This window comes from Rousettus aegyptiacus, unplaced genomic scaffold (genome assembly GCF_014176215.1).
Source record: "Rousettus aegyptiacus isolate mRouAeg1 unplaced genomic scaffold, mRouAeg1.p scaffold_m13_p_11, whole genome shotgun sequence".
Classification (NCBI taxonomy): Eukaryota; Metazoa; Chordata; class Mammalia; order Chiroptera; family Pteropodidae; genus Rousettus; species Rousettus aegyptiacus.
Window position 1 is genome coordinate 89,962,519 of NW_023416286.1, and position 8,888 is coordinate 89,971,406.

Genomic DNA, 8,888 nt, shown 5'->3' on the forward strand with positions numbered 1-8,888 from the left:
ATATTGCATTGTGTATTCACCGCCCTTAGTTAGATTTCTATCACCACATATGTGACTCTTTTTACTCCATCTACCTCCCCGCTCGCCTCTGGTAACCACTAGTCTATAGTCCATGTCCATGGGTCTCTGTTTGTTTGTCCTGTTCGGTTTTTGCTTTTAGGTTTATATCCCACATATAAGTGACATCATGTGGTTTCAACGTTTTGTATCTGGCTTGTTTTGTTTAGCATGATTATCTCGAGGTCCATCCATGTTGTCTCAAATGGCAGTATTTTGTCTGTTCTTATGGCTGAGTAATAATCCATTTTATATAGGTACCACAGCTTCTTTATCCAATCATCTATCGTAGGACACTTCGGTTGCTTCTATGTCCTGGCCACTGTGAATAATGCTGCTGTGAACATCGGTGTGCAAATATCTTTTCAGATATGGGTTTTCAAGTCTTTGGGGTAAATACCCAGCAGAGGGGTTGCTGGATCACATGGTAGATCAAGTCTTAGTTTTCTGAGGCACCTCCGTACTGTTTTCCATAGTGGCTGTACCGATTTGCAGTCCCACCAGCAGTGTATGAGGGCTCCTTTTTCTCCACATCCTCTTCAACATTTGTTATTACTTAGTACACAAATTTAAAACATGACTATTTGTAATTTTATTTATATCTTCAAAAGCTAACTACTATATTTGATCTGTTTTTTAAGACATTGGGGAACTAAACTACCTTTTACTTAAATTTTTTCTTTTCTCTACGTTTCTGGGAAAACCTTTTGGGTTGAACCCAAATCTTCTCTTTACTTCTTTATTGAGTTATAATTCACATACCTTAACAATCACCCTTTTAAGGTGTATAAACCAGTGGTTTTTAGTATACTCACAGAATCGTGCAACTGTCACCACTATCTGATCTCTGTCTCTATGAATTTGTCTATTCTGGATATTTTGTAGAAGAATCATGCAACATGTGGCTTTTTGTGTCTGGCTCAGCTAAGCTTTGATAGTGCTGTTCTTAAAAAAAGACTAAGAGGATGGGTTTTGGGGGACAAGAAGTCATCTCTGCCAGAGAATCCTGAGGCACCCCACCTCCAGGCCCCGGATGCCCGCAGCCTGGCCTGTGGACCCTGCTGGATTGTTACGTGGATTGTTACGTCAGCTGCTGAGCTTCTCTGGAACAGAATAAGACCAGATATTGGGCATGCAGAGCTGGTAGGATGTGAGGAGTATATTTTCGAGTTTGGAAATGTTCTGTTCTGACTTCTGAGAGGAAGAGCTAAATCAAAACAGAACAAAAAAAACCTGACACACACCCAAAGCGAGAGGATTGCCAGCCCAAATATTTATCCCCCAGCCTGTCTCTGGAACGGGACAGAGGAGCCAACACACACCTCCTCTCAGAGTGGAGCATTGTGAGAGGCAGGCTACATGGCATATCTGCCCCAGGTGTGAGAAGCCTCACCTGAGCTGAGGTGGGCGGCCAATGGAGTGGCCACTGGTCGAGGGCAGGGAACCTCAGCTGCTTCCCCATAGAACTATCCCTCTGGGAATGGGGTAGAGAGGAGGAGGGACGGTGTGGGCTTTCAAACGAGACCAGCTCTGCCACTCTATCGGGTGACATCTCCTGTCCATCCTCCTCTCGGAGGCTCCGTTTCCTCATTTGTAAAATGGGGCTGTGAGTCCTTGTCTCCCAGGGTCATTGGGAAGAACAACTACAGAGAACACAGTGTCTAGAGCGCCTCCCTTCCCACTTTTCATATCGGAAGGACACGGGGCAAAAGCAATCTTCACTGACAGCAGTCACGGAGGCAGTTGTGACCCCTTGTCCCTTGTCTGACAGAATAAAGTCAGCAGATGGGTGTTTTGGGACCAGAGGAAGCAAGGTGGGGAGAGAGCACAGGACAAAGAGCCCGGAGCTCGGCTTTAAGCCCCCACTGCTGTTGGCTGGATCCCAGGCCCCTCTGGGCCTCAGCTTCCTCCGGATTGAGCTCAGGATGTTGGGGGCTGGGCGGGGGGCTCCTTCAGCTCCTCCGGTGGGCGGTTCTGGCCCCTGCCTCAGTCTTGTGCTCTTCTCTGCAGAGCAGATGAGATGCTTTTCTTGGTTTTCCAGCCTGTGTGCCTTCCACACCCTTCTCCAAAATGTTTTCTTGTGCTAATTTATTTGGCTAAGGAAGTCTGTGGTGAGAGACACCAAACAGGAAATGGCTGTCATAGCTGCTGTCTGCAACGTTTGTGCGTGTGTGTTTGTGTGTGTGTGTGTGTGTTTTAAGGCTTTCTCCTGAGCAGCTCACCTCCTCTGCCGTCGCTGGGTGTTGATTTAAGTGCAGGGGTAAGTGGAAGGGGAAGGGAAAAGGAAACCCATTTTTAGAAGGGAACATTCTCCTCCAAGTTCAGAGTTTACCGAAGGTCAATGCTCACACGGAATGGTCCTTTCCACCACAGGGCCTTGGCGCGTGCGGTGCCCTCTGCCTGGATTGCGTCCTCTTCGGTTTTCCTAGTTGATTCTGCTTTAGGATCAAGCGTTACTTCCTCGGAAAGACTTCCTGGGTCTCGGTTGCCTCCTTGGTGCTATTCTTATAGAACCCTCCCCAAGTACTGGGTTTGCGATGACATGTTCGTTAGCGTGATTTTTTGGGGGTCGATTTCTCCCCACCTTTCTGCTGGTGAACCAGACAGAAGCTCTACGAAGGCAGGGGCCATCTCTGGTTTGGCTGTCACGGTGTCCCCAGGGCCTGGCATGGCACCTGGCATGCGGGAAGCACTCGGTCTGTACCTGTTGCGTGCGTGAGTGAAATTTCTCGTGTTTTCCGCAGCCCGGGCAGGCTGGGTGCGACCCCATGTTGCCTGTTTGCCTTGTTCCTTCTTCCCGAGGCCACCCTTCTCTTGCAGGTCTTTTCTGGGTCCCTCCCCCAGGGCCATGCTCCCTCCCTACTTAAAAAAGGGATCCAGGGCTGAGACTGGCCCACAGCAGCTCCTTCCCCGGCTCCTTACAATTTACTGCGGGAGAAGGGACCTCTGAAGACTGAGTGACCTTTGAGGCCACAAGATATGAACCTCTAACAGTGGAACTTCGGGCTCACTAAAGTGGGGTGCGGGGGGGGGAAGACGTGGACTTCCCATCACTCCACGGACATGCCCGATGCTAGGTGTAGACCTGACCTTGACACGTATTAATGCCTTTTCCTAGAATTCAAGGATTCTAAAGCCAATAAAATCTGCCGAGCCGCGCTCTGGATGGAACACCGTGTCAGCACCCCGTGTGTAGGTGATGTGTGCGAATGTGTACGCATGTGTGTATTTGTGCCAGTGCGCACCTACTGTGCGCGCATGTGTAAGTGTGTGTATGTTACTAAGTAGGTGAGGGAGAAGAGGGGCCCTTCCTTCTCTTGTTGGAGGACCTGGTGCTGAGCTGCCTCCTGGGGCCGGACTGGCCCTCCCTCCTGGGAGCTTGTCCTCGCTTGCCAATGTGACAGAATAGGATTACCTTTGTAATTGAGTTTTCATACATCTCATGGGAAAGGCCCATTCCTGTGTGCTCCCAGGAGGCGTGTGACCTGCTGTCCTAGGCCCAGGGCCAAAGCTTGTTCTGGAACCAAGAGTCAGGACATGACATTGACTTCTGAGCCAAAGGAAGCCCCTCTTAGCCAAGAACAGGTCTGCAGGGGCGGGGGGGGGGGGTGGTGGGGGGGGGGGGAGAGGGACCATCAGGGTGGCTTCGGGGTGAGGCCTGGAGCTGCAAGGAGGCCCTGAGAGGCCAGTGGGGGGTGGTGACTGAGTGAGGGGCTTACTCTTGCTTGGGGGAGCAGGAGTGTGGGGTAAGCCACTGGGACACCTTGCATAGCCAGAGATGCCATTGGGACACGGGATGAGTCACCCGGAGAGGTCTCCGGTAGGCGAGCAGACTCTGAGGACAGGAAAGTTAAGTGAGCGTGGTGTTCAGGATCGTTCTGGAAGGCAGGCCAGCAGCTCACCTTCCAGACAGGAGAGGAGCTGGCATTGACGCCTCGTCCCAGCTCTGCCCCTGACCGGCCACGTTTCCTTGGGCGGATACACAAGCAGCTCATCTCGTCAGGCTGCCTCCTTTTAGACACAGGAAAACAGGGGCCGAAAGTGAAGCATCTGAACACTGTGTCTCGGACAAAAAGGGTTTCAGGAAGGTGAAACCAGAGACGTGAATCCAGCACAGGGAAAATGAGCGGCCGGAAGCCCTTCGCAATCTCAGCGATCTCGGACCCGTGGAGAGGTCAGCGGTGTCCAGCCGAACACCGGCTCGCCAACCGTGTGTGTGCATGACGCCTCGGGCGAGGGTGGCAGACAGGAAAACCCCCGGGGAGGGCGGTCACCTCGATCCCAGGATGCCGCCAGGACGCCACTGTGCTAAGGTTACGGCCCTCAGGGCCGTCCCGCACCAGGTGAGGGTCCCACGGGTCCCGGGGCCCGCGGGAAAACAAAACCCCCGACCCTTTTCTGATGTGTAAGTCTTGGCGGAGAAAGCCCAGGGCTGGCTTCTCCCGGGAGGGCTGGGAATGGCGCCTTTGGGCCATGAGCGGCCGCCCGTGGCCCGTGGTCCGGGGCGCCACCCCGGCGAGTTTCCCTTCTCGTGAATCCCGCCGCGTCTTCAGGGCTGGGCTTCCTCTCCTGCCTATTCAGCCCTGTTTTCAAAGGCGAAACTGGGTCCTCCTCCACCGCACCCCAGGAAGAAGAGACTAACATTCCCTGAGAGGTCGGATTAGCATTTTCTCCCGATAATTAAGACTCTGCGCTAGACAGTCACGGTTTATTTCTCTTGAGATGATAGAGGCCTGCTCCGGAGTTTAGACACTTGTTTCCAAGTCTCTTGGGCTGCGTGACCCAGGAGAGACACAGGGGCCCTGGAGGAGGTCTGAAGGGAGGCGCGAGGGGTCAGGAAACAAAACCCCTCACTTCGAAGTGCACCAGTTGCCGCCCGTCCGCTTCCTTAACGGGCCGGATGGCAATCTAATGCTGCGCAGGAGAGGTCACCTGCTTTCTGCATCGCCGAGGATGGACGAGGGGTCCTGGGCTCAGCTGGACACCTCTTCCGGTGGCCAGGGCGCGGGAGGGTCAGGGTTCGGCCCGTGACGGGTAGATTACCATTCGCCTGAAAGGGTGTAGGGAAGATGGTAGGTCCTTGACCTTGTGAGGCTTTCCTGTCCCCTGGCTATTCCTCCCAGGCCCCCGGTCCACACGGCGGCCTCTCCTTTGGGGAACCGGGTTCCACCTGGATGTTTGAACTATGCACGAAGCTGCAGCGCAGGCTGAGCACGAGAACCCGGTGGGGGCCCCGCCTCACGTCCTCACGGTAGCTACATCTCACCCCTGCCGCGGAGTGAGCTGGCTGTCCCAGGAATGGCATCTTTTCCGGGTCACGCTGGGGTTTCCGAAGACAAGGACATCCTGTTCTGGGACTTAACTAGACGTGTCTAGTGTTTAAGGAGTGCACAGTCGTCGTCGGAGAGGGCCACTTAAAGAGGGGTGTTTGCGTGTGACCGCGACACTGAGCGAGTCCGCCCCAGAGCTTTCGCTGCCCGTTATGACGGGGCCATGCGTGAGGCGTTGGCGGCGCCTGGCTTCCGCGCGCTGGTCCTGTTCTCGGGGCGGTCCTGCGGGGCAGGCGCCACCACGCCCAGTTTCCAGATGAGGAAACGGAGGCTTTGGCCACAGCGGTGGCGAGAGGCAGAGTGTGACCACGTCCGGGCTCATCCGCTCAACCTCACGCTGCTTCCCGAAGGCCAGCTGGTCCCCAGGGACAGATCTGGGCGAGTCGGCCTCCTGTCCCTCGAGGCTCCGATGCCGGCCTCCTTGGGGCTTGGATCAGGCAGAAATCTCAGAGACTCTGACCGCTGTCAAGGAAGCCCGGCGTGCTCACTCGTCTTGGAGCCGGAGCCTGACCCCTTCAGCCAGGGTGGCCATGGCTGACACACGACCGCCCGACAGAGGAGGGGCCGACGTGTAAGGCTCCGGGGCTCCCCGCGGCTTCCCAGGCCGGGCCCCGAGACTATGTGGGAAAGAGGAAACACAGACATTCCCTGGAGAAGTGCTCAGCCCCGGCTTCTTCGGGAGCCGAGCCATGCGGCCCGCCAATTGGCGGCCCCCCAGCCAGGTCCTGAGGAGGAGGGCCGGGTTTATCGGGGGTGAGATCCATGCCAACTGAAAACCACGGCCGCCTCGCCTGCCTCCACGTCGCCCTTTTTGCTTCGGGGCTTGTTTCCTGCTCCGCTTCGGCGTGACCAGGTGTGCCCAGCCTGTCTCCTCCACCAGCCCCTCAGCTGCTGGACGGTGCGGCCACGGTCCTCCCGCTGTGTCCCTCAGGGGCGAGTTAGTGCCCTGCTCAGGGTGGATCGTGGCTTGGCTGAACAGAGTTGAAAGGAGTTTATGTCAGGAACAGCTCAGAAATGCTCCTCGGGCCTTCTTGGCACAAACCGCGACTGACTATGAAATTGAGGCGCTCCCGATTTTTGAGCCAGTGTGGACTGACGGGAACAGAGCCGCACTGCCAGCGAGGAGGACCAGGCCCAATCCCGGCCCTGCTCCTCTCCAGTGGGTGGCTTGGGGCGAGCGATTTAATCCACCCGAGTTTGAGTTTCTGGCATAAAATTCTAATGAATCTAAGGCTTATTACGAGAAATAAAAGGTCATACGGATGAAAACACTTGTAAATGGGAAATACCGGCGAATAATTTTTGTGCTATCGAAAAACAGAAGGAATAATCCAGTTGTTGTAATAGGCCAAGGGTTTTGTTTTGTTAATATAATCTGAAAGTCTCTCCCCACCCCCATCATCATCCAAATCAAAACACAGAACATTTTTAGCGCCCCGTGAGGCTCGCTCTCTCACAGCCCCCCACGGTCAACGAGCCCCAAAGGCAGCTACAGATTGGACTTCCCTGCTCTCTGACCCTGAGATGTCACCTGAAAAGTCTTGTCCAGTCAGTCTGCACGATCTCTGCGCCTCCTCCCCTGCCCTGCAGTTCTGTGCACACACTGGGTTCTCCCGCCCAGAAAAAGTCAGCCCACGAGCTGAGGGATGCGGGAGGCAAGGCCAGCCTCGGGGCCCCCAGACGGTGGCGTCTGCTCAGACCGGCAGCCGCCTGCGAGGAGGCCCGGGCTGGATGCACGCGGGGACCCCGGCATCTCAGATCCGCAATCTCACCCCCGTCGGCCTCAGTCCATCTCTCCCACCAGCCCGGGAGCTTCTTGAGAACAGAGACCACTTTCCTATCCATTCTGTATCCCTTGGTCCTTGGCACACAGTAGATATTCACGACACCCAACTGTGTCGCAAGGGTGGGCATCACACTCGGCAGGGACCGAGGTCACGGCCTGCATCACTTGCCTGCTGATTTGCAAAGCATCACTCTCCGCTTCGGGAGGAGGCGGTCCAAAAGCCTGCAAACGGCTTTCCGATATGCGCGCTTGATTATTACCGTTATCAAAGAGAAATGGCCCAAACGGCAAGCACAGAGCCTGCAGCCAGCGCTGCACGGCCCAGATCTGCATGGGGAAAACCTGAGAAGGCTGCTCGGCGTTTTTGGTGCTGAGCAGACAGAGCCTCGCAGGGCAGGCCGGTGCCCGCGGCGGCCCCTCGACGGATCGTGCGGAGCGGTTTCAGGGTGGCCTGGCGCTTCCCGTGTGCTGCGCATGTCTGACGTGGAGGGCGGCAAAGCGGGTTCTGTGCTTTCTGTGTTTTTATCATTTTTTTTCCTACCCCTTGACCCAGAGTTAACTCACCCGGTGAGCGTTATCTCAGCTCCTTCCTCCGTTTTACCGGGGTTACCAGGCTCCACCTCTGTTCTCCTCCCTCCCCACGTCCATCGCCAGCGTAGCCAGACACCTGACCACGTCACCCTCAGACACCCGACCATGTCCCCAGCACCTGCTCAAAGCCCTGTCACGCCTCCGCATTGTCTTAAGGGTCCGTTTTTAAAATGCCGGCTTTACCGAGACATAATCCCCATGCATTTCTGTGCCTTGAGTACATTGGCAGAGCCGTGCAGCCGGCAGCCCCGTCTAACCCTCCGGCTGCCATCGCCCCCGGGGAGCAGCCCTGGCCGCCGCTTGCCCACGCCGGTCTCTTTGCCTTTGTTCGCTCTGCACACTTCCTGGGACTGGAATGGGGCACGACGTGGTCTTTCACGTCTGGCTTCCTTCCCTTCAGTCACGTTTTCAAGGGTCGTCCAAGTTGCGGCATGAATCGGAACTTCATTTCTCTTTATGGCCGAATAGCATTTCCCTGTGTAGACGGGTCGCATTTTGTCGATCTGTTCGTTTTACTGAAGGGCGTGTTGGTCGTTTCTACTTTTTGGCGGTTGTGAATGACGCTGCCGTGAACGGTTGTGAACAATTTTCGTGTGGACGTGTGTTTTCGTTCCTTTTGCGTCTATGCACCCAGGAGCGGAATTTCAGGGCTGTGCGGTAGTTAAGGAGATGTCAACTCCTCAGCCGGAGGCCAGGGCCCTGCGCCACCTGGGTCCTGCACACAGCTCCCGCCACGCCCCGGCCCGGACCCACCCCCTTCCTTCCCTTGCCCCAGTTAGTAACCGCGGCGCCCAGCCTGACGCTTCCTGCCCCTTTGCGGGGGGCCTGCGTGTCTCTGACCTCCGCACCTGGGTAACTTTCAAGGGTCCATTTAGGCAGCACCACCCCTGGGGAGCCTAGGATGAGCAGAGCAAATCCTCTCTCTCATTGAGCTCAGGGCAGAGCGAGGGGACTAGGCAAAAAGGAATACAATGCCGTATTAACAGGCAGCCACGAAGGCAGCTAGCTATTTACCAGAATGCGTGCCTCCCTGTCCGCAGTGAGGAATGGTTGCTGTCCCGGCAGGAATCAGGGTTTCATTGACCTGCCTTCCTCGTGTCCAGGAGTGGCCATGGCAATGAAAC